This window comes from Acartia tonsa, chromosome 3 (assembly GCF_053477335.1).
Source record: "Acartia tonsa isolate MP-2025a chromosome 3, ASM5347733v1, whole genome shotgun sequence".
Classification (NCBI taxonomy): domain Eukaryota; kingdom Metazoa; phylum Arthropoda; class Copepoda; order Calanoida; family Acartiidae; genus Acartia; species Acartia tonsa.
The window spans coordinates 60,188,325-60,212,164 of NC_137262.1; the positions used below are offsets into that span (position 1 = coordinate 60,188,325).

A 23,840-nucleotide genomic window follows, 5' to 3' on the forward strand; every position below is an offset into this window, starting at 1 on the left:
TTAAAGTAGAATTTCCTGTATAAAGATGTTGTATTCCGCTCCAATATGGAGATCTGTTAACAAAACCTGAAAAAATAAATAAAAATTTAATAAATTACTTTAAAAACTTTTAAAAGTCTGTTTTAAAAAGTTTTACATTTTTCTTTTAGAAAGATTTTTATTCTTAGCTTCAGAAATAAGAAAATCACATACATTTAAAATTTGAAAAAGCAGTGATTTTTGTTGTATACTATTAAAGATTATATTGCCGGATATTGACCAACCACTAATTGTATACTATGTAAACTAATTTATCGGCAATTTATCCCTTTAGATCCCTGTATATTTATAGACAATAATAACACAATTACACATATGAATATTCATCCACATTACATTTACCCAGGGAATTAAAGATATAAGACAATGGCCGATAAAATTAGTGGTTGAAACGTTTGAATACTCAACTTAATGATTAAACCTATCAAAATTCACTAAAGTTCCCAAAATTGAAAGCCAACGAAAAGTAAATATTGTTATAAAACTTTGGGGACTAGTGTAAAAAACAGCCCATTGTCCCCTATCTCTCTCTGACAATTACACATATAAATATTCCTCCACATTATATTTACCTTATTAGCCATCTTTGTTCTATAGAATTCTGGTATGGATTGATTAACTGACATATCCAATATTCGCCAAGCCTCCCCACTCTCCCTAGATAGATAGATAAATAGATAGATAAAGATATACATGAATAGATAAATTGATTAACTGACATATCCAATATTCGCCATGCCTCTCCTCTCTCCCTAGATAGATAGATAAAATATAATGATAGGGAGATAGATAGAAATATAAATAGATAGATTGATCAACTAAAATATCCAATATTTCACTCTCAATAGATAGATAGATAATTAAACAACCAATTAGATAGATAAATTGATTGCTAGATGTCAAGGTTATTTATAAATAGGTATACAGATATTGCCCTGTTTTTCTCTATAAATTGGTAGATAGATGTTCATCTTGTAAAATAGTTAGCTGGATACTTAGCTAGATATCTAGATAGCTAAAGACTTTGATAGATACATCGATAGATATCTAGATAGCTAATATTGTTAATTAATAAGTTGAAAAGAAGGTGTATCAACTTTTTTTTTTATAGCTAGCCGGTTCTTTTAGTAAGTAGTAGATGTAAAATTTTTCATAGAATTCAGATATGCAATCGGTTTTTTTGTAGACCTCTTATTTTTTAAGTAATTTAAGTTTTTTAAAAAATAATTAAGTCGGTTTTAAGGTACTAAAACGCAACAAAATAAAAGAAGAAAATGGCCAGTAAGAACAAAAATAGTAAGATCTTTAATTTGACACCTTACTTTTAAAATTCTGTTGAGTAATTATTGAAAAAATCTATTTTTTTAACCTCGGTTTAATAAAAACTTTAGACCTAAATATTTTCTCAAACAGACATAAAAAACATGAGTTCATATATACCTTTAGAATCAGAAAAATATTACGAATCCATTGTAAGCAAAATTGAAAAAAAGTAAAAAAATTAAAAAATTAAAAAATGGCCAATTGTATTTTTTGTTCTGGCAACACTATCGTCTTCCCTTTTTTACCCCCTCTTTACCCCCTCTATACCCCCTTCCCATTTTTATACTCAATTCAAAAGTTAAGATGTTGCCTGTGCAATATAATATGATATTTTCATATAATTCCTTTTATTGTAGTTTATATACTATATTGTAAACTTTTTTTTTCAATTTTGCTTACAATGGATTCGTAATATTTTTCTGATTCTAAAGGTATATATGAACCCATATTTTTTTACTTGTGAAATGATAAAGTTTTTATTCTCGTGGGTTTAAAAAAATCGATTTTTCAATAATTACCTGACAGAATTGAAAAAGTAAGGTGTCAAATTAAAGATCTTACTATTTTTGTTCATAATGGCCATTTTCTTTCTTTTTTTTGTTGCATTTTAGTACCTTAAAATCGACTTAATTTTTTTTAAAAAAAACTTAAATTACTTAAAAAATAAGAGGTCTACAAAAAAACCGATTGCATATCTGAATTCTATGAAAAATTTTACATCTACTACTTACTAAAAGGACCGGCTAGCTATAAAAAAAAAGTTGATACAACTTCTTTAAAAAAATGCTATCAAATTTAAAACCCCATTCTAAAGATAAATAGATAGATAGAATAAATTAACTTAATAATGCATTTTAAAAGGTTAAATAACTGTAAAACTAAATTAGCAAATAACTAGAACATTTAAAAGCATAAATTGTGTAGTATTGGTATTGGCCCCAGGCACCAATATAGGACAAAGCAATGGTAAATAAATGTAAATTAGAAACATAGCAGGGATATACAGGGATAAAACAATGACTGATAAATTTAAGTACATCCCCAATGATGACACACAAAATTAACCCTTCTGTAGATTAAACGTTTGGAAACTCAACTAAATGAACCAACCAATCACAATTTAACAAAATTCCCCAAAGTGATTAGGCCAACAAATAAAAGGGACTAGTGTAACAAACAGCCCAATGTCCCCTCCCTCCCTGGAAACATATAGACTTGGGTAATGTGCCACAAAAGGGACTATACCCCTAAATTTATATATGTTCTATCCTTTTGTTTTAACTTAAATATTTTTTTTAAAATTTAAATCTGTAGAGCTACATGGTGTAAAATGTAACAGATAAAGGAGTAATGGGGTTAACATTATTAGGTCTATTTCAATTCTTAACTGGAAAGGTATTGACAAAAAATATATCCCTATTTCTCTATTTATTGTTATATATGTGTATGTAAAGTATTTCAGGTGCAAGGGGTATGCAAATGGAAAATAAATTTATGCTTCTTATTAATCATATAAAAATCTGCCTTATATATATTACTAGAGTTGGCGCTATATAACTATATCGCTATTGGCTAGTTTTCTATAATTACATAACTATTTATCTATTTCTCAATAAATCAATTACTATCTAAAAGAAAGAAGCAAATATTTATTAATTTAAATGATTTTAAAAAGATTTTTCAATTATATTTTTTTCACATTACCATCACCAAAGGGTTAATATGATTAAAATTTTAGTTTTAATATTTTAACACAAAGGAAGTGTCGCCACAATCGAATTCTTTTAAAATAGAGCTTTCTTAGATTTACTCTATTATGAACGTAAATTTTTAATTTATGAAATAAGGATTAAATACTTCAATGTAATTCAAATATCTACATGAAGTGAAAAACTTAATTTATTCCATAAACAAATAGAATAAAGGTCTTGTAGTTCTGGTCAATGAGAGTTTAATGAGGATTATTGGAGCACTATGAGTTTTAAACACTTTACCATTGGAAGACTCGAGCTCCTTTATAGACGTTTATTTCCTATATAGATCTGTCATGGATCTTGATGCAATATAGCAGGCCGTTTTGTAAATGGTAAAAATTGGAAGATTTCATTAAATAAAAGTAATCGCAAATATACATAGTAAATAAAACGAATCGTTAGCACATTAATTTATAGGCTATTGTCTTTTCCGTCCCTGGTTGTATCTGGTCTAGTAGTCTATTTAGAAATGCATCCAAATGGGTGTTAGGCAGTTGTGCCCACAAAACAACAACAAAAAAGACAGCTGATTACAAAGTATTGTTAAAATCAGGTAGGGAGGGGACTTTTAGCTGTGTATTCACAAACTTTATAATAACGCTTTCTTATTAGTTGCCTTAACAACTTTGGCAACTTTTATTGAATTTTGATAATTTGGTGTCCAAACGTTTCAATTACTATCTGAAATCTACAGAAGGGATAATTTTGTGTTTCATCATTGGGGATGTACAATTATTTATCGGCCATTGTCTTATCCCATTAGATCCCTGAGATGAATTGTTGGTCATCCGACGCCGAAAGTGTGTATTTATATTAATTTCGTACTTTAATTTATCCATTTCAAACATAAAGATTTGGATGAGGGATGGGACATTGGTCTGTTTATTCCACTAGTCCCCAAAGATTCATGTTAACATTTTCTTATTTGTTAGCTTACCAACATTGATGACTTAATTTAATTTTAATTGGTTGGTTCATAAAGTCTAGTGTTTAAAAGTTTCAACCACAAATTTTATTCTACAGAGGGGGTAATTTTGTTTATTAAAATTGGGGTTGTACATCAATTTATCGCCCGTTGTCTTTTCCCTTTAAATCCCTGAAGAGCCACATTTCTAGGACATAATCTTTTTTAGATACGGTTCACTAAAGACAATAATCAAATTCAATTATGTAGATTATAAGAAAGTTGCAGAATAAAACTTGGTTGGTTGATATGCACACTATTTATTGTAGGATGTTGCGAATGAATTTAAAGGAAAGCATTTACAATAGTTGTTTGCAGGTTACATGCATATGTTCATCTATCTATCTATCGATGTATCTATCTATTAATAATGGTTTGTTTGCAGGTTACATGCATATGTCCATCTGTCTATCTATCTGTATCGTCCATCTTTCTACCTATCAATCTATCTATCAATGTATCTATCTATTTACAATAGTTGTTCACAGGTTACATGCATATGTCCATCTGTATGTCTATCCATCCATCTATCTATGTATCTATCTACTTACAATAGTTGTTTGCAGGTTACATGCATATGTCTATCTATCTATCTATCCATCTATCCATTCATATCGATGTATCTATCTATTAATAATTGTTTGTTTGCAGGTTATATGCATATGTCTATCTATCTATCTATCCATCTATCAATCCATCTATCGATGTATCTATCTATTTACAATAGTTGTTTGCAGGTTACATGCATATATCCATCTATCTATCTATCTACCTATATGTATATATATTCATCTGTATGTCCATCTGTCTATCTATCTACCTGTATGTATATGTATCTATCTATCTATCTACAAATAAATCAATCTAGTAATTAATGTATTTACAATAGTTGTTTGCAGGTTACATGCATATGTCTATCTATCTATCTACCTCTATGTATATCTATCCATCTATTTAAACTAGTTGTTTGCAGGTTACATGCATATGTCCATCTGTCTATCTATTTGTGTGTATATCTATCCATCTATTTACAATAGTTGTTTGCAGGTTACATGCATATGTCCATCTGTCTATCTATTTGTGTGTCTATATCTATCTATTGATGTATCTATCTATTTAAACTAGTTGTTTGCAGGTTACATGCATATATCCATCTGTCTATCTATCTGTGTGAACACCTATCTATCTATCCATCCATATATCGATGTATCTATCTATTAATATTTGTTTGTTTGCAGGTTATATGCATATGCCCATCTGTCTATCTATCTGTGTGTCCATCTGTCTATCTATATTTATGTATGTCTTTCTATCTATTTACAATAGTTGTTAACAGGTCACATGGAACATTAAAAGTAAAAGTGTCTGACTCTGATTATGACGTAAATAAAATTAACCTATGAGAGGCCACCATAAATTTTACCATTGTTTAATTACAGTGTATACTGGCCTCTCATTGGCTAATTTTTTACGTCATAATCAGAGTCAGACACTTTTACTAGGTTCGGTCACATGCATATGTCAATCTGTCTATCTGTGTGTCCATCTTTATATATATCCATCTATCAATGTATCTATTGTTTGTAGGTTACATGCTTACATTTGTCCATCCAATATATCTCTACATAACCAATATATTTAGGATCAGATATAACTCTAAACTTATATTTTTATTAAAATCTTTTAAATAATGTCTCTAATTTGTTGGCTTAAAAACGTTAACTTTTCCACCAATATTTTTTTTTAAGAAAGGGTTAGTAGTACTTTTCTTTTTGCACTGTACATAAGTACTGTTAAGGAAGTAATCCTCTGAAAATTAATTAACTAGATTTGATGATCTGTGTATATGATTAATGAAAACAGTAATAATCTATAAATAAAATAATAAATAATAGTTATGTATCAAATATAAGAAAAATATTTTGGGAAGTTTTGGAATAAAATCTTTTGGAATACGCAATCTAATAATCTTTTTTATTTACTTTTAGATTACACTAGTACCCAAAGTTTTATACTAACGTTTTCTTATTTATTGGCTTAACAACCTTGAGGACTTTTATTGAATTATTATTGGTTGTTGTCCAAACGTTTCAACCATTAATTGTAATCTACAGAATGGGTAGTTTTATGTGTGTTCATTGGAGATGTACATCGATTTATCGGCCATTGTCTTATCCCTTTAGATCCCTTCGCTGAAATGCATTCTATACTTGGACATTGGCATCTATACTTACAGAAACTACTCTAACATACTATTTGAACATGTAACAGTTTTACTAATTACCCAATTGTAAAAACAAATCTAAGCATCGTTTTATAGAGACAGCTTTCCGCGGAAATTTAAATTAAAAATTGTAGGATTAAAACATTTTTTGTTAGGATCGAGGAACCGAATTCCCGGTCTAGCAAAACTGGTATAAATCTTATGATTTTTACTTTTATTTTCGTGGAAAATTGTTAGTGATACGATGATTTTTAGATATGGCCCAGAACCGGTTCTTATTTAGCGGATATTATTCGGTTTCGAAGCCATACTGGAAAATCCTTTTCAGAGCAACTAAAAGTATTATACGTTATGCAGTAGGTTAATTTTTCGACAAGTAAAGCAGAGAAAACCACTATTTCGACAAGTAAAGCAGAGTATGTCAAAAAAAGGGTATTGGCACACTTTGCTTAACTTGATCAGGACTTTTAGACAAACGCCTTGCAATCCAATAGTTAGTTGTCTGTAGAATGTTATGCCACGTGTAATATTTGTAAGATGAAAGTTACAGAGAGAGATGGGACAATAGCCTGTTTATTACACTAGTCCCCAAAGTTTTATAATAACGTTTTCTTATTTGTTGGCTTAACAACTTTGGGGACTTCAGTGACTTTTGATTGGTTGGTTAATTAAATTACGTGTTCAAAGTTTCAACCACTATTTTTAATCTACAGAAGGGCTATTTTTGTGTACCATCATTTGATAAGTACATGAATTTATCGACCATTGTCTTATCCCTTTAGATCCTTAGGATCATGGAAAGAAAACAAAGTCATTCCTAATTAGGACAGAAGTCACTGGAAATTGATCTAAGGAAGGCTACTTATGTCCTTCATCTAACAAAATCTAACTTAAGGGAGGTGACTTATATCCTTTGTCTGACAAATTCTTACATCAGGAAGGCTGCTTATGTCCTTCATCTTGCAAAACATAGCAAATTCTTGCAAAACATAGCAAATTCTTGGAAAACTTAGCTTTTCTGTCCTTCACATAGCTAATTCTTGCAAAACATAGCAAATTCTTACAAAACATAGCAAATTCTTACAAAACATAGCAAATTCTTGCAAAACATAGCAAATTCTTGCAAAACATAGCAAATTCTTACAAAACATAGCAAATTCTTGGAAAAATTAGCTTTTCTGTCCTTCACATAGCAAATTCTTGCAAAACATAGCAAATTCTTGCAAATTCTTGCAAAACATAGCAAATTCTTACAAAACATAGCAAATTCTTGGAAAAATTAGCTTTTCTGTCCTTCACATAGCAAATTCTTGCAAAACATAGCAAATTCTTGCAAAACATTGCAAATTCTTACAAAACATAGCAAATTCTTGCAAATCATAGCAAATTCTTACAAAACATAGCAAATTCTTGCAAAACATAGCAAATTCTTACAAAACATAGCAAATTCTTGGAAAACTTAGCTTTTCTGTCCTTCACATAGCTAATTCTTGCAAAACATAGCAAATTCTTACAAAACATAGCAAATTCTTGCAAAACATAGCAAATTCTTACAAAACATAGCAAATTCTTGCAAAACATAGCAAATTCTTACAAAACATAGCAAATTCTTGGAAAACTTAGCTTTTCTGTCCTTCACATAGCTAGTTCTTGCAAAACATAGCAAATTCTTGCAAAACATTGCAAAACATTGCAAATTCTTACATAACATAGCAAATTCTTGCAAAACATAGCAAATTCTTGGAAAACTTAGCTTTTCTGTCCTTCACATAGCTAATTCTTGCAAAACATAGCAAATTCTTACAAAACATAGCAAATTCTTGCAAAACATTGCAAATTCTTACAAAACATAGCAAATTCTTGCAAAACATAGCAAATTCTTGCAAAACATAGCAAATTCTTGGAAAACTTAGCTTTTCTGTCCTTCAAATAGCTAATTCTTGCAAAACATAGCAAATTCTTACAAAACATAGCAAATTCTTACAAAACATAGCAAATTCTTTCAAAACATAGCAAATTCTTGCAAAACATAGCAAATTCTTGCAAAACATAGCAAATTCTTGGAAAACTTAGCTTTTCTGTCCTTCACATAGCAAATTCTTGCAAAACATAGCAAATTCTTGCAAAACATTGCAAATTCTTACAAAACATAGCAAATTCTTGCAAATCATAGCAAATTCTTACAAAACATAGCAAATTCTTGCAAAACATAGCAAATTCTTACAAAACATAGCAAATTCTTGGAAAACTTAGCTTTTCTGTCCTTCACATAGCAAATTCTTACAAAACATAGCAAATTCTTGCAAAACATTGCAAATTCTTACAAAACATAGCAAATTCTTGCAAAACATAGCAAATTCTTGCAAAACATAGCAAATTCTTGGAAAACTTAGCTTTTCTGTCCTTCACATAGCTAATTCTAGCAAAACATAGCAAATTCTTACAAAACATAGCAAATTCTTGCAAAACATAGCAAATTCTTGCAAAACATAGCAAATTCTTGCAAAACATAGCAAATTCTTAGAAAACTTAGCTTTTCTGTCCTTCACATAGCTAATTCTTGCAAAACATAGCAAATTCTTACAAAACATAGCAAATTCTTGCAAAACATAGCAAATTCTTGCAAAACATAGCAAATTCTTGCAAAACATAGCAAATTCTTGGAAAACTTAGCTTTTCTGTCCTTCACATAGCTAATTCTTGCAAAACATAGCAAATTCTTGCAAAACATAGCAAATTCTTGCAAAACATAGCAAATTCTTGCAAAACATAGCAAATTCTTGCAAAACATAGCAAATTCTTGGAAAACTTAGCTTTTCTGTCCTTCACATAGCTAATTCTTTCAAAACATAGCAAATTCTTACAAAACATAGCAAATTCTTACAAAACATAGCAAATTCTTGCAAAACATAGCAAATTCTTGCAAAACATAGCAAATTCTTGCAAAACTTAGCAAATTCTTGCAAAACTTAGCTTTTCTGTCCTTCACATAGCTAATTCTTGCAAAACATAGCAAATTCTTACAAAACATAGCAAATTCTTACAAAACATAGCAAATTCTTGCAAAACATAGCAAATTCTTACAAAACATAGCAAATTCTTGCAAAACATAGCAAATTCTTGCAAAACATAGCAAATTCTTGGAAAACTTAGCTTTTCTGTCCTTCACATAGCTAATTCTTGCAAAACATAGCAAATTCTTACAAAACATAGCAAATTCTTGCAAAACATAGCAAATTCTTGGAAAACTTAGCTTTTCTGTCCTTCACATAGCAAATTCTTGCAAAACATAGCAAATTCCTGCAAAACATTGCAAATTCTTACAAAACATAGCAAATTCTTGCAAATCATAGCAAATTCTTACAAAACATAGCAAATTCTTGGAAAACTTAGCTTTTCTGTCCTTCACATAGCAAATTCTTACAAAACATAGCAAATTCTTGCAAAACATTGCAGATTCTTACAAAACATAGCAAATTCTTGCAAAACATAGCAAATTCTTGCAAAACATAGCAAATTCTTGCAAAACATAGCAAACTCTTGCAAAACATAGCAAATTCTTGGAAAACTTAGCTTTTCTGTCCTTCACATAGCTAATTCTTGCAAAACATAGCAAATTCTTACAAAACATAGCAAATTCTTGCAAAACATAGCAAATTCTTACAAAACATAGCAAATTCTTAGAAAACTTAGCTTTTTTTGTCCTTCACATAGCAAATTCTTGCAAAACATAGCAAATTCTTGCAAAACATAGCAAATTCTTGCAAAACATAGCAAATTCTTGTAAAACATTGCAAATTCTTACAAAACATAGCAAATTCTTGCAAAACATAGCAAATTCTTACAAAACATAGCAAATTCTTGCAAAACTTAGCTTTTCTGTCCTTCACATAGCTAATTCTTGCAAAACATAGCAAATTCTTACAAAACATAGCAAATTCTTGCAAAACATAGCAAATTCTTGCAAAACATAGCAAATTCTTGCAAAACATTGCAAATTCTTACAAAACATAGCAAATTCTTGCAAAACATAGCAAATTCTTACAAAACATAGCAAATTCTTGCAAAACATAGCAAATTCTTGCAAAACATAGCAAATTCTTGGAAAACTTAGCTTTTCTGTCCTTCACATAGCTAATTCTTGCAAAACATAGCAAATTCTTGCAAAACATAGCAAATTCTTGCAAAACATAGCAAATTCTTGCAAAACATAGCAAATTCTTGCAAAACATAGCAAATTCTTGCAAAACATAGCAAATTCTTGGAAAACTTAGCTTTTCTGTCCTTCACATAGCTAATTCTTGCAAAACATAGCAAATTCTTACAAAACATAGCAAATTCTTGCAAAACATAGCAAATTCTTGCAAAACATAGCAAATTTTTGAAGAAAAAATACCCAGGTGACACCAAGCGTACCTACTGAGAGGACACCAGGTGTCAAAGTGTCAAAAATTTTTTGGACTTAGCCAAATTTACTAAGGATTCGAACCATTTCCCAAATCTTACAGTCGGTAACAAGGACACCAGGTCACCGTATCTCAAGAACCGGTGGTCGGATCACGCTGAAAATTTGTTTTTGAGTTTGGGACCCTTATTGCAATAATTTGCTATGTTTTGCAAGAATTTGCTATGTTTTGTAAGAATTTGCTATGTTTTGTAAGAATTTGCTATGTTTTGCAAGAATTTGCTATGTTTTGCAAGAATTAGCTATGTGAAGGACAGAAAAGCTAAGTTTTCCAAGAATTTGCTATGTTTTGCAAGAATTTGCTATGTTTTGCAAGAATTTGCTATGTTTTGCAAGAATTTGCTATGTTTTGGAAGTATTTGCTATGTTTTGCAAGAATTAGCTATGTGAAGGACAGAAAAGCTAAGTTTTCTAAGAATTTGCTATGTTTTGCAAGAATTTGCTATGTTTTGCAAGAATTTGCTATGTTTTGCAGGAATTTGCTATGTTTTGCAAGAATTTGCTATGTTTTGTAAGAATTTGCTATGTTTTGCAAGAATTAGCTATGTGAAAGACAGAAAAGCTAAGTTTTCCAAGAATTTGCTATGTTTTGCAAGAATTTGCTATGTTTTGCAAGAATTTGCTATGTTTTGCAAGAATTTGCTATGTTTTGTAAGAATTTGCAATGTTTTGCAAGAATTTGCTATGTGAAGGACAAAAAAGCTAAGTTTTCTAAGAATTTGCTATGTTTTGTAAGAATTTGCTATTTTTTGTAAGAATTTGCTATGTTTTGCAAGAATTTGCTATGTTTTGTAAGAATTTGCTATGTTTTGCAAGAATTAGCTATGTGAAAGACAGAAAAGCTAAGTTTTCCAAGAATTTGCTATGTTTTGCAAGAATTTGCTATGTTTTGCAAGAATTTGCTATGTTTTGTAAGAATTTGCAATGTTTTGCAAGAATTTGCTATGTTTTGCAAGAATTTGCTATGTTTTGCAAGAATTTGCTCTGTTTTGCAAGAATTTGCTATGTTTTGTAAGAATTTGCAATGTTTTGCAAGAATTTGCTATGTTTTGCAAAAATTTGCTATGTTTTGCAAGAATTAGCTATGTGAAGGACAGAAAAGCTAAGTTTTCCAAGAATTTGCTATGTTTTGTAAGAATTTGCTATTTTTTGTAAGAATTTGCTATGTTTTGCAAGAATTTGCTATGTTTTGTAAGAATTTGCTATGTTTTGCAAGAATTAGCTATGTGAAAGACAGAAAAGCTAAGTTTTCCAAGAATTTGCTATGTTTTGCAAGAATTTGCTATGTTTTGCAAGAATTTGCTATGTTTTGCAAGAATTTGCTATGTTTTGCAAGAATTTGCTATGTTTTGCAAGAATTTGCTATGTTTTGCAAGAATTTGCTATGTTTTGCAAAAATTTGCTATGTTTTGCAAGAATTAGCTATGTGAAGGACAGAAAAGCTAAGTTTTCCAAGAATTTGCTATGTTTTGCAAGAATTTGCTATGTTTTGCAAGAATTTGCTATGTTTTGCAAGAATTTGCTATGTTTTGCAAGAATTTGCTATGTTTTGCAAGAATTTGCTTTGTTTTGTAAGAATTTGCTATGTTTTGCAAGAATTAGCTATGTGAAGGACAGAAAAGCTAAGTTTTCCAAGAATTTGCTATGTTTTGCAAGAATTTGCTATGTTTTGCAAGAATTTGCTATGTTTTGTAAGAATTTGCTATGTTTTGCAAGAATTAGCTATGTGAAGGACAGAAAAGCTAAGTTTTCCAAGAATTTGCTATGTTTTGCAAGAATTTGCTATGTTTTGCAAGAATTTGCTATGTTTTGCAAGAATTTGCTATGTTTTGTAAGAATTTGCTATGTTTTGCTAGAATTAGCTATGTGAAGGACAGAAAAGCTAAGTTTTCCAAGAATTTGCTATGTTTTGCAAGAATTTGCTATGTTTTGCAAGAATTGGCTATGTTTTGCAAGAATTTGCTATGTTTTGTAAGAATTTGCTATGTTTTGCAAAAATTAGCTATGTGAAGGACAGAAAAGCTAAGTTTTGCAAGAATTTGCTATGTTTTGCAAGAATTTGCTATGTTTTGCAAGAATTTGCTATGTTTTGCAAGAATTTGCTATGTTTTGCAAGAATTTGCTATGTTTTGCAAAAATTTGCTATGTTTTGCAAGAATTAGCTATGTGAAGGACAGAAAAGCTAAGTTTTCCAAGAATTTGCTATGTTTTGCAAGAATTTGCTATGTTTTGCAAGAATTTGCTATGTTTTGCAAGAATTTGCTATGTTTTGCAAGAATTTGCTATGTTTTGCAAGAATTTGCTTTGTTTTGTAAGAATTTGCTATGTTTTGCAAGAATTAGCTATGTGAAGGACAGAAAAGCTAAGTTTTCCAAGAATTTGCTATGTTTTGCAAGAATTTGCTATGTTTTGCAAGAATTTGCTATGTTTTGTAAGAATTTGCTATGTTTTGCAAGAATTAGCTATGTGAAGGACAGAAAAGCTAAGTTTTCCAAGAATTTGCTATGTTTTGCAAGAATTTGCTATGTTTTGCAAGAATTTGCTATGTTTTGCAAGAATTTGCTATGTTTTGTAAGAATTTGCTATGTTTTGCTAGAATTAGCTATGTGAAGGACAGAAAAGCTAAGTTTTCCAAGAATTTGCTATGTTTTGCAAGAATTTGCTATGTTTTGGAAGAATTGGCTATGTATTGCAAGAATTTGCTATGTTTTGTAAGAATTTGCTATGTTTTGCAAAAATTAGCTATGTGAAGGACAGAAAAGCTAAGTTTTGCAAGAATTTGCTATGTTTGCAAGAATTTGCTATGTTTTGCAAGAATTTGCTATGTTTTGCAAGAATTTGTTATGTTTTGCAAGAATTTGCTATGTTTTGCAAGAATTTGCTATGTTTTGTAAGAATTTGCAATGTTTTGCAAGAATTTGCTATGTTTTGCAAGAATTTGCTATGTTTTGCAAGAATTAGCTATGTGAAGGACAGAAAAGCTAATTTTTGCAAGAATTTGCTATGTTTTGCAAGAATTTGCTATTTTTTGCAAGAATTTGCTATGTTTTGCAAGAATTTGCTATGTTTTGTAAGAATTTGCTATGTTTTGCAAGAATTAGCTATGTGAAGGTCAGAAAAGCTAAGTTTTCCAAGAATTTGCTATGTTTTGCAAGAATTTGCTATGTTTTGCAAGAATTTGCTATGTTTTGTAAGAATTTGCAATGTTTTGCAAGAATTTGCTATGTGAAGGACAGAAAAGCTAAGTTTTCTAAGAATTTGCTATGTTTTGTAAGAATTTGCTATGTTTTGCAAGAATTTGCTATGTTTTGTAAGAATTTGCTATGTTTTGCAAGAATTAGCTATGTGAAGGACAGAAAAGCTAAGTTTTCCAAGAATTTGCTATATTTTGCAAGAATTTGCTATGTTTTGTAAGAATTTGCAGTGTTTTGCAAGAATTTGCTATGTTTTGTAAGAATTTGCTATGTTTTGCAAGAATTTGCTATGTTTTGCAAGAATTTGCTATGTTTTGTAAGAATTTGCTATGTTTTGCAAGAATTAGCTATGTGAAGGACAGAAAAGCTAAGTTTTCCAAGAATTTGCTATGTTTTGTAAGAATTTGCTATGTTTTGCAAGACTTTGCTATGTTTTGTAAGAATTTGCTATGTTTTGCAAGAATTTGTTATGTTTTGCAAGAATTTGCTATGTTTTGCAAGAATTTGCTATGTTTTGTAAGAATTTGCAATGTTTTGCAAGAATTTGCTATGTTTTGCAAGAATTTGCTATGTTTTGCAAGAATTAGCTATGTGAAGGACAGAAAAGCTAAGTTTTATAAGAATTTGCTATGTTTTGCAAGAATTTGCTATGTTTTGCAAGAATTTGCTATGTTTTGCAAGAATTTGCTATGTTTTGCAAGAATTTGCTATGTTTTGCAAGAATTTGCTATGTGAAGGACAGAAAAGCTAAGTTTTCTAAGAATTTGCTATGTTTTGTAAGAATTTGCTATGTTTTGCAAGAATTTGCTATGTTTTGTAAGAATTTGCTATGTTTTGCAAGAATTAGCTATGTGAAGGACAGAAAAGCTAAGTTTTCCAAGAATTTGCTATGTTTTGCAAGAATTTGCTATGTTTTGCAAGAATTTGCTATGTTTTGCAAGAATTTGCTATGTTTTGTAAGAATTTGCTATGTTTTGCAAGAATTTGCTATGTTTTGTAAGAATTTGCTATGTTTTGCTAGAATTAGCTATGTGAAGGACAGAAAAGCTAAGTTTTCCAAGAATTTGCTATGTTTTGCAAGAATTTGCTATGTTTTGCAAGAATTTGCTATGTTTTGCAAGAATTTGCTATGTTTTGCAAGAATTTGCTATGTTTTGCAAGAATTTGCTATGTTTTGCAAGAATTTGCTATGTTTTGCAAGAATTTGCTCTGTTTTGCAAGAATTTGCTATGTTTTGTAAGAATTTGCAATGTTTTGCAATAATTTGCTATGTTTTGTAAGAATTTGCTATGTTTTGCAAGAATTAGCTATGTGAAGGACTGAAAAGCTAAGTTTTCCAAGAATTTGCTAGGTTTTGCAATAATTTGCTATGTTTTGCAAGAATTTGCTATGTTTTGCAAGAATTTGCTATGTTTTGCAAGAATTTGCTATGTTTTGCAAGAATTAGCTATGTGAAGGACAGAAAAGCTAAGTTTTATAAGAATTTGCTATGTTTTGCAAGAATTTGCTATGTTTTGCAAGAATTTGCTATGTTTTGCAAGAATTTGCTATGTTTTGCAAGAATTTGCTATGTTTTGCAAGAATTTGCTATGTGAAGGACAGAAAAGCTAAGTTTTCTAAGAATTTGCTATGTTTTGTAAGAATTTGCTATGTTTTGCAAGAATTTGCTATGTTTTGTAAGAATTTGCTATGTTTTGCAAGAATTAGCTATGTGAAGGACAGAAAAGCTAAGTTTTCCAAGAATTTGCTATGTTTTGCAAGAATTTGCTATGTTTTGCAAGAATTTGCTATGTTTTGCAAGAATTTGCTATGTTTTGTAAGAATTTGCTATGTTTTGCAAGAATTTGCTATGTTTTGTAAGAATTTGCTATATTTTGCAAGAATTAGCTATGTGAAGGACAGAAAGGCTAAGTTTTCTAATATTTTGCTATGTGTTGGATTAAAAAGCTAGGTTTTGTGAGGTGAAGGGAGGCTACTTATGTCCTCAATCTTGCAAAATCTTTGTTAAGGGAGGCATGTTATGCCCTTCATCTAACAAATTCTCACTTGAGGAAGGCTACTTATGTCCTTCCTAGGAAGGTGACTTCTGTCCTAATTTAGGAATGACTTTGTTTTCTTTCCATGATCCGATCCTTAATACTTATATGATGAAATTTACCTGATTTTGTAGAATATCTTGTACTTGTCCACTGACTTGTAATATTTCTGAAAAAAAAAATATTTTTAAAGAATAATAAAGCTTCTATATATGTAATACACTGCTATATAAAATGCATCCGGGTTTTAATGTAGATTCCTACAACAATGACGCATAATTAATCATTAAACAGAAGCTTTTTATATTATTTATAGTATGTCTACTATAATTTCGTAAATAAATGGATTTTTTTTACTTGAATATTAAATGATGCTTCACTTCCTCCCCTCCTATCGGTTGAACGAACTGACAAATAAAGATGTACATGTTAGCAAGCTAAATTGATGACAATTTTTAGCTGTTATAATATCCGCGTATATTCTATCCGTTCGTAAACAACAATATGTTAATTAAGAAAAATAATAAATTCGTTTTCAGAATAGCATAAGTAAAAAACGTATGGATGGTCGGACGTAGATTTGATTAATCTTTTGTAAAGTATCTGCGCTATTGATATTGTAAAATTCATTTCAAAATGCTTGTTTATGTTATGACTAAGAAAAATTTAAATTTAATGCAATTTTGTAAAGAAAAATGGAGGAAAATTTATAAAAATGACATAATATTGATGTTAAACCAAATGGCGTGATGACTAAAATCTCAGGGATCTAAAGGGATAAGACAATGGCGGATAAATTGATGTACATCCCCTATGATGATACACAAAATTACCCCTTATGTAGTTACAGTTAGTGATTTCAACGTTTGGACACTCAAGTTAATGAACCGACCAATCAAAAGTCCCCAAAGTTGTAAGCTAACGAATGAGAAAACGTTATTTTAAACCTTTGGCGACTAGAGCAATAAACAACGCAATGTCCCCTCTCTGCAAAAATCTTCATATCTATCAGGGAGGGTAAGGACAATGGAAAATAAAAATTTTCTGATTTCTTCCTTTCAGACAAAAGGCTAAATATCAATCTTAAAGGGTAAAACGTTAAATTGATTACATCCCAAATGATGATAAACCAAATTTTCCCTCTTTGTTAATATTATATATCGAAAACTGGTAGTTAGTTAACAAAACAATCAAATTTGATAAAAGTACCCAAAGTTTTTAAGCCACCGCATAAGAAAGCATGATTATTAAACTTTAAATGCTAGTGTAATTAATTTAAGTGCAATGTCACATCCCTCCTTGAAATGCCATATATAAATTTAAGGAGGAAGATTAATAATTCGTCCATTGTCCCATAAACCATGCAATCATTAGCTCATAAACTTTTGGCCTAACTTTTGTTCGGTTTATCAAAAACTAGAAGTGTTAAAATTTACAACCAATTTTATTGTATATCGGTTCATTTTGTTTATCATCACTATCATAGCAAATTTATCACCAATTTTCGCACTCCATAAGATTCCTGGATAACTAAAAAGAAAACCTATTTCATTGCATTTGTCAATTTACTTTGTTCTTTGGTATACATGTTGATTTTATTTAGAAGTAGAGGTGCATCTACTCTTAATTATATAATGTCTTATGTCTGTCTGTCTTTATCATTAATCAATCTTCCACTATATTATCAACTTATTATCTTATGTTAAACTGAATTTATAGTCTAACTGTGTAATTATCATATCAGGAATTCTTTTGTGGTTTTAGGCTATTTTTCTCCTCCTTGGCTTTTGAAACAAAGCCCTTATAAGCTATATTTACCCCTATATATCCCATAATATACATATATATGTATATATTTTGCAATATAAAAAAAGTCAGAAATCTAGTTACTAGTTACTGCAACTATACAAAAGCAGTTTCTTTTTATTTTGTTTAAGTAAAATATTTGGCCCCCTATCCTTCTAAAAAATAATAAAAACCAAGGGTTTGATAAATTGATATAAATTCTCAATGATGAAACACAAAATTACCCCTTTCAAAGATTACAATTAGTGGTTGAAACGTTCAAACACTAAACTCAATGAACCAACCAATCAAAATTCTATAAAAGGGCCCAAAGTTGCTGAGCCCACCAATAAAAAATCGTTATTATAAAACTTTGGAGACCTGTCTAAAAAACAGCTCAATGTCCCCCCCTCCCCCCCTAGTATAGCCTTGTTCGAAAATAAAGAGAAGTAATTCAAAAGCTGAAACAAAGTGAAAAAGATACTGTATCCTATAAAAGTATGAGAGAAAGAAAAGTAAGCAAGGAATTGTTGAGCAAAAGTAAAGTTTTTCTGTATAGTAATGTAGTCAATGTCACATTCAAGGCAATTATCAAATACTTTTTTATATGTAGAGTTAGGGTAGATATTTATAAATGGTTGTAGAGAAGTATTCCTTCTTTAAAAATACAAGCGCCTATGCCACTAAAGGCCTCTAGGGGAACTTGAGAAGGGGGGGGGGGGGATAAGTGTTGAATTTAATAACCTGATTTTTTATTTGAGATTAAAAAAGAAAAAGCAAAAAAAAATTGGGGGTAGAGGATTTCTTTGGGGGGGAATTTTTTTCTAGAAGCGAATTCATTTTTGAGGGTAGTGGTACCTTCCCTTAAAATAGTTATAAACCTTCACAGAACCTATGGGAAGAGACGCTGTAAAGGAGAACCATATCAGTTCAGTGGTTAGCGAGATCCTCAGGTACAAACTGACAGACAAACATTCTGTTACAAACATAAAGCCTCTAAAAATTATAACAACAAACTAAAGAGATGCTACGCTCCATGAACTCAAACATCTAATTGCCAGAAAGGGAGTGGACAATGGGCTGTTTATTACACTAGTCCCCCTCTTTTATTAGTAACGTTTTCTTATTAGTTGGCTTAACAACTTTGGGGACTTTTATTAAATTTTTAGTATTAAACGTTTCAATTACTAATTGTAATCTACAGAAGGGATAATTTTGTTTATAATCATTGGGGATTTTCATCAATTTTTTTGGCCATTGTCCTATCCCTTTAGATCCTTGTATAATTGCATTGTTGGCAATTAGCCCCCAAAACTAAAATGTAACTAACAATGTTCGTTTAGATTCTCATTACATAATGGCTTACAAAATGTTCATTCATTTCTGCTAATGATTTTATGACACATAAAAATCAGGTACCTAGATGTGCAGCTTTACTATTTTTTGGGCAGGTTTTAGCCTCCAACCTTACGTTCGTTCATAACAGATATCCATGATCGTCATTGATTGTATGTTAGAATCGTTTTATTGAATCCAAACTTTGCATGATGGTCCTTATAGTAAGGCTAGTCTGTAGGTTCATTATTTAAAGATTTATCAGATTTTTTTTGTAATAACGTTTTACATGAGATTAATATTCCATTAACTTGGTTATTGGAATAATGATTCATGAAACGATGTGACTCAATATCATAATCATACTAAAGCTATAAAATGTGGGAACTTTTTATAAGCAATGTCGCATGATATAATGATATTCTTATTTTTCAGTTAACATAATTATATATATTTGTTAATAATTGTTTAATTGTTGATTTTCGCTTTTATGAAGGTTGCATCCTTGATTTATTTCATAATTGAGAATTTTTTTTTGATTTTATAAATATTTTTTTTTCTGCAACCTGTACAGAGCACCTCATTTTGGAAGGGAATGCAGTTTTTGTTTTTACATTACTGACTATTTAGCTGGAAAATATTTAACAAACAGTTGCCTAGTTTTTTTTTGTGGTAGAATTAACATTTTCAAACTATTCTTTTATGGTAAAAATTAAAGTAAATGATCTTTACATTTAAAAAAAAAATGAACAATCAAAATTGGGTCCAAGAGTAAGTTTGTAATCAATTTCGAACCAAAATCAGATATTAATCATTGCACAAATTTTCATAAATATTTCATATTGATAAAAAATATATTTTCAAACTAAAATTTTATTAAAAATGAATTAGATTACATTTCTTCGCATATTGAAGTGATTTTTATCTCATAGAGCTGTACTTGAAAATGGCTTTTTGGGCCTATACTATTTTTTCCCGTATAGCTTCGAAACCGATTAATATCATGTGGATTAGAACCGGTTCTCCGACATACTGAAAAATTGAGTATAGCATCGTATTATATCCAGTTTTCTTCTCGGGGCTAAAAAATATGGTTTCAATCTTATAATTGTACAGTTTTTTTATCAGCGAAAAGCTGTTTATGAAACGATGCGATAAAGAACAGTTCTTACCTTAGGGTGTCTCCATTGAATAAAAACAGAATTATCTTGTGGACAAGAGAGATTCGTTATCTCAGGAATACCTAAATATAGATTAATCATTAATAGTAGCAAAATAATATTAAATAGAGTACAATGGAAAGATTCTTCCCCCCAAAACTTCATAAAAACAGAGTTATCTTGAGGACAGAAGAGATTCGTTATCTCTGGAATACCTAAATATAAATTAATAATTAATAAAAGTAAAATCATAGAGAGAGAAACAATGTGCACTAAAAGATTCTTCCCCCCAAAACTTAATAAAAACATTGTTATCTTGAGAACAGGAGAGATTCGTTATCTCTGGAATACCTAAAATGAAAATAAAGAGTAAATTATAGAGAGAGAGAATGTACACTAAGTGATTCTACCCCCCAAAACTTAATAAAAACAAAGTTATCTTGAGGACTGGATAGATTCGTTATCTCCGGAATTCCTAAACATAGATTGATAAATAATAGCACTAAAATGAACTCTAAATGATTCTTCCAAAAAAAATTAATGCCTACAATAATATTAATCTACCAAAGAAAAGGTAATTTTGTTTATAATAATCATTGAACAGATTAATTTTAGTTCAATGTCTTATCCCTTTGAAAGGAAAGGGACAATGGGCTGTCCCTAAAGTTTTAATTAACGTTTCTTTATTCGTTGACTTAACAACTTTAGGGACTTTTAATGATTTTGATTGGTTGATTCATTTCATCGTTTCAACCACTAATTTTAATCTACAGAAGGGGTAATTTTTGTATCATCTTGGGGATGTACATCAATGTATCGGCCATTGTCTTTTCCCTTTAGATCCCTGGGGTAATAAACTTTAAATGAATCTTCCCCTAAAAACTTAATGAACTCTTTCTGACAATGGTTAAAATAAAACACAATACATCATTATCTTAACTATTCCTACAACATTATTGATCTACCATTAAAGTGGCAATTTTCTTTATCATAACTAAGAAAGATATTAATCTATCATTCATTGTCCTATTCCTTCACTTCTGAAGCAACTAGAGAAATGAATATATAGACATAAAAGTAATTTAGAATCAAACATATTATAGAAGGACAAAAATGCGGGCCTAGAAATAGATAGATAGATAAATCTTTCTTATAAGCAGTTAAATAAATAGACAAAAAAAGATAAAAAGATAAGAGAACACGACTGGTTGTTGTTTGATTAATAAATAAGTTTTGAAAAATAAATACATAAAAGGCTTGTAGAAGTTTTATTCATAGATAAATAAAAATATAAAGAAAAAGAGAAAAAGGACTAGTGGGAGTTTTATTAATACATAAATTTATATAAATAGATAGATATAAAGATAAAGAAAAAGAAGGCTTGTGGCATTTTTATGAATAAATAAATTTACAGAAATAGATAAATAGATAGATAGAAATTAAAGAAAAAAAGACTAGTGGCAGTTATATAAATAAATAAATAGATAGATAAAAAGAGAATGAAAAAGAGAAAAAAGGCTGGTTGGAGTTTTATTTATAGATAAATTTATACAAATAGATAAATAAATAGGTAGCTAAAAAGAAAAGAGAAAAAGGCTGGTGGCAGTTTTATTTATGCATAAATTTATACAAATAGAGAAGATAGACAATAAAGAGAAGAAAAAAAGAGAAAAAGGCTGATGGCAGTTTTATTAATAGACTAAGGACTTATAAATGATGTCATCCTTGTTTAGCTTTAAAATTTCTCAGAAATTCTATATGTTCTATAATTAATATCTTATCAAGAGTAAGGGCACATCAAGGGTAAACCTTGGTGGGTTAGGGCCCCCTGCAGGAGTTAGGCTTATGCAAAAAAAAACTATCCCTTCTAATTTACAATTTATTTATAAAATATGGAAGTGTATTTTCAATGCTCGATATGCACTCGATATGGGAAAGCACCCTAATCCTCACTTTGGCTGACCTTGCTTTTTTAATAAATATAATATTTTTACGCGAAGCCCCTCTTTAATTAGAAATGTCCGTCTGAGGGTAAAACATAATTCACCATCTGCTATTAAAGATAGACGGTTTTAATTTTTGAGAATATACCCTATACCTTTAAGCATCCAATATGTGATTTACTTATTCCATCAGCCTGTGGGAAATACCCTGCAAGGCATTTAATTTAAAATGTAAAAATTTTATTTATCAAATTCTAAATTAGATAGACGATCACGACTGATTTTTTCTAGAGAAGATTTTCCTGATAGATGAATATCTACACTCTACCTTATTTAGTCGGTTAGTCTGTCTGTAACCCTCCAGATGACATCAATTTCTGTAGGGAAATGTGCCTTTTCTTCTATTGAAAATAGAAGTCTAGCCTATAGTCCTTAAAATAAAGTAAAAGGATCTCGGTGTGTGTGTGTGTCTGTCTGTACTAAAAGATCTCAATAAACGCAGAATCGATATGGTTCTCCTTTACAAATAAGCATCCATTATATAATTTACCTGGTCTGTCAGTCTTCTATTGGTAATGCTCTGATTGTCATTTGATTGATAGAAAGATGAATTTTTCCCTGGTAAAATTTTACAGGGTGATGAGCATCTACTCACTCTGCATCTCAATTGGCCCGTCAGTCTGTCTGCAAAAATATGTTTTTCCACTTTTTTTATGAAGGTTAAGATCACAATAACTACTGAAGCAATTGGGTTCTCTATTTTAGGTAAGCTTTAAATAGGTCCCATGATTGTATTAGGCTATTTCATTTTCAGATGGTTTTGAGTTTTTTTTTTCTAGCCTGTTTCTGCCCCTTTTAATTGAGAGCCCCTGGATGCTAGGTACACATCCACTAGTTTAAAATATTCTTATGCATTTAGAATAGAAAGAGATAAATATATTAACTTACACATAAAGATTACTTCAAGTTCAACTACTTACGTTTCTGTCCGGCTGATTTTAGTTATTTATTTTATAATAAAAGCCTTTGATACTATGAACGTATTAACATTCTGCCTTAGCGTTTTCTTGTTTTTAAAAAAAAAACTCTCTCTAACTTGCTTTTTCTTCCATTTTCTTTTGATTTCTTAATTTAATCTTCAAATACGTATTTATAATAAAGCCATTTTCATTCTTTCAAAAATGCAATTTAAATTACGGAATTTATTTTCCAATATATATTTTTTTATAACCGTCAGGAAAGGGTTAAAATGTTTTTAATTTTTGTTTCAAAATTTGGACACATTAGGGAGGGGCGCTAGAATCAACTCATTTTAAAACTAAGTTTTCTTAAATTTACTATATTATGAATTTAAATTTTCTTTTTTAAGAATAGTAATAAAATACTTCAATATTATGTAAATAGCAAGATGAAATAAAAAAAAAATAATTTATTCTTAATAAAGTAAAATATTGGGTTTTATTGTTCTGGGCAATGAGAGTTTATTATGGATTATTGGAGCACTATGAGTTTTAAACATTTATTCCTTGGAAAACTTGAGCTCGTTTATAGACATTTATTTCCTATATAGATCTGACATGGATCTTGAAGCAATAAAGCAGGCCCTTTTGTAAATGTT

At 29.9% G+C, this 23,840-nt stretch overlaps 1 long non-coding RNA gene across 1 annotated transcript; it reads right to left on the reverse strand.

Annotated features, from left to right (window-relative positions):
- Positions 1-20,381, reverse strand: LOC145314985 (uncharacterized). Its single transcript, XR_013877901.1, has 4 exons — positions 20,292-20,381; positions 16,122-16,168; positions 612-696; positions 1-66 (listed from the first exon to the last, which is right to left on the reverse strand). It is a non-coding gene; the product is annotated as an uncharacterized LOC145314985 (long non-coding RNA).
- Positions 20,382-23,840: the final 3,459 nt, after the last annotated feature.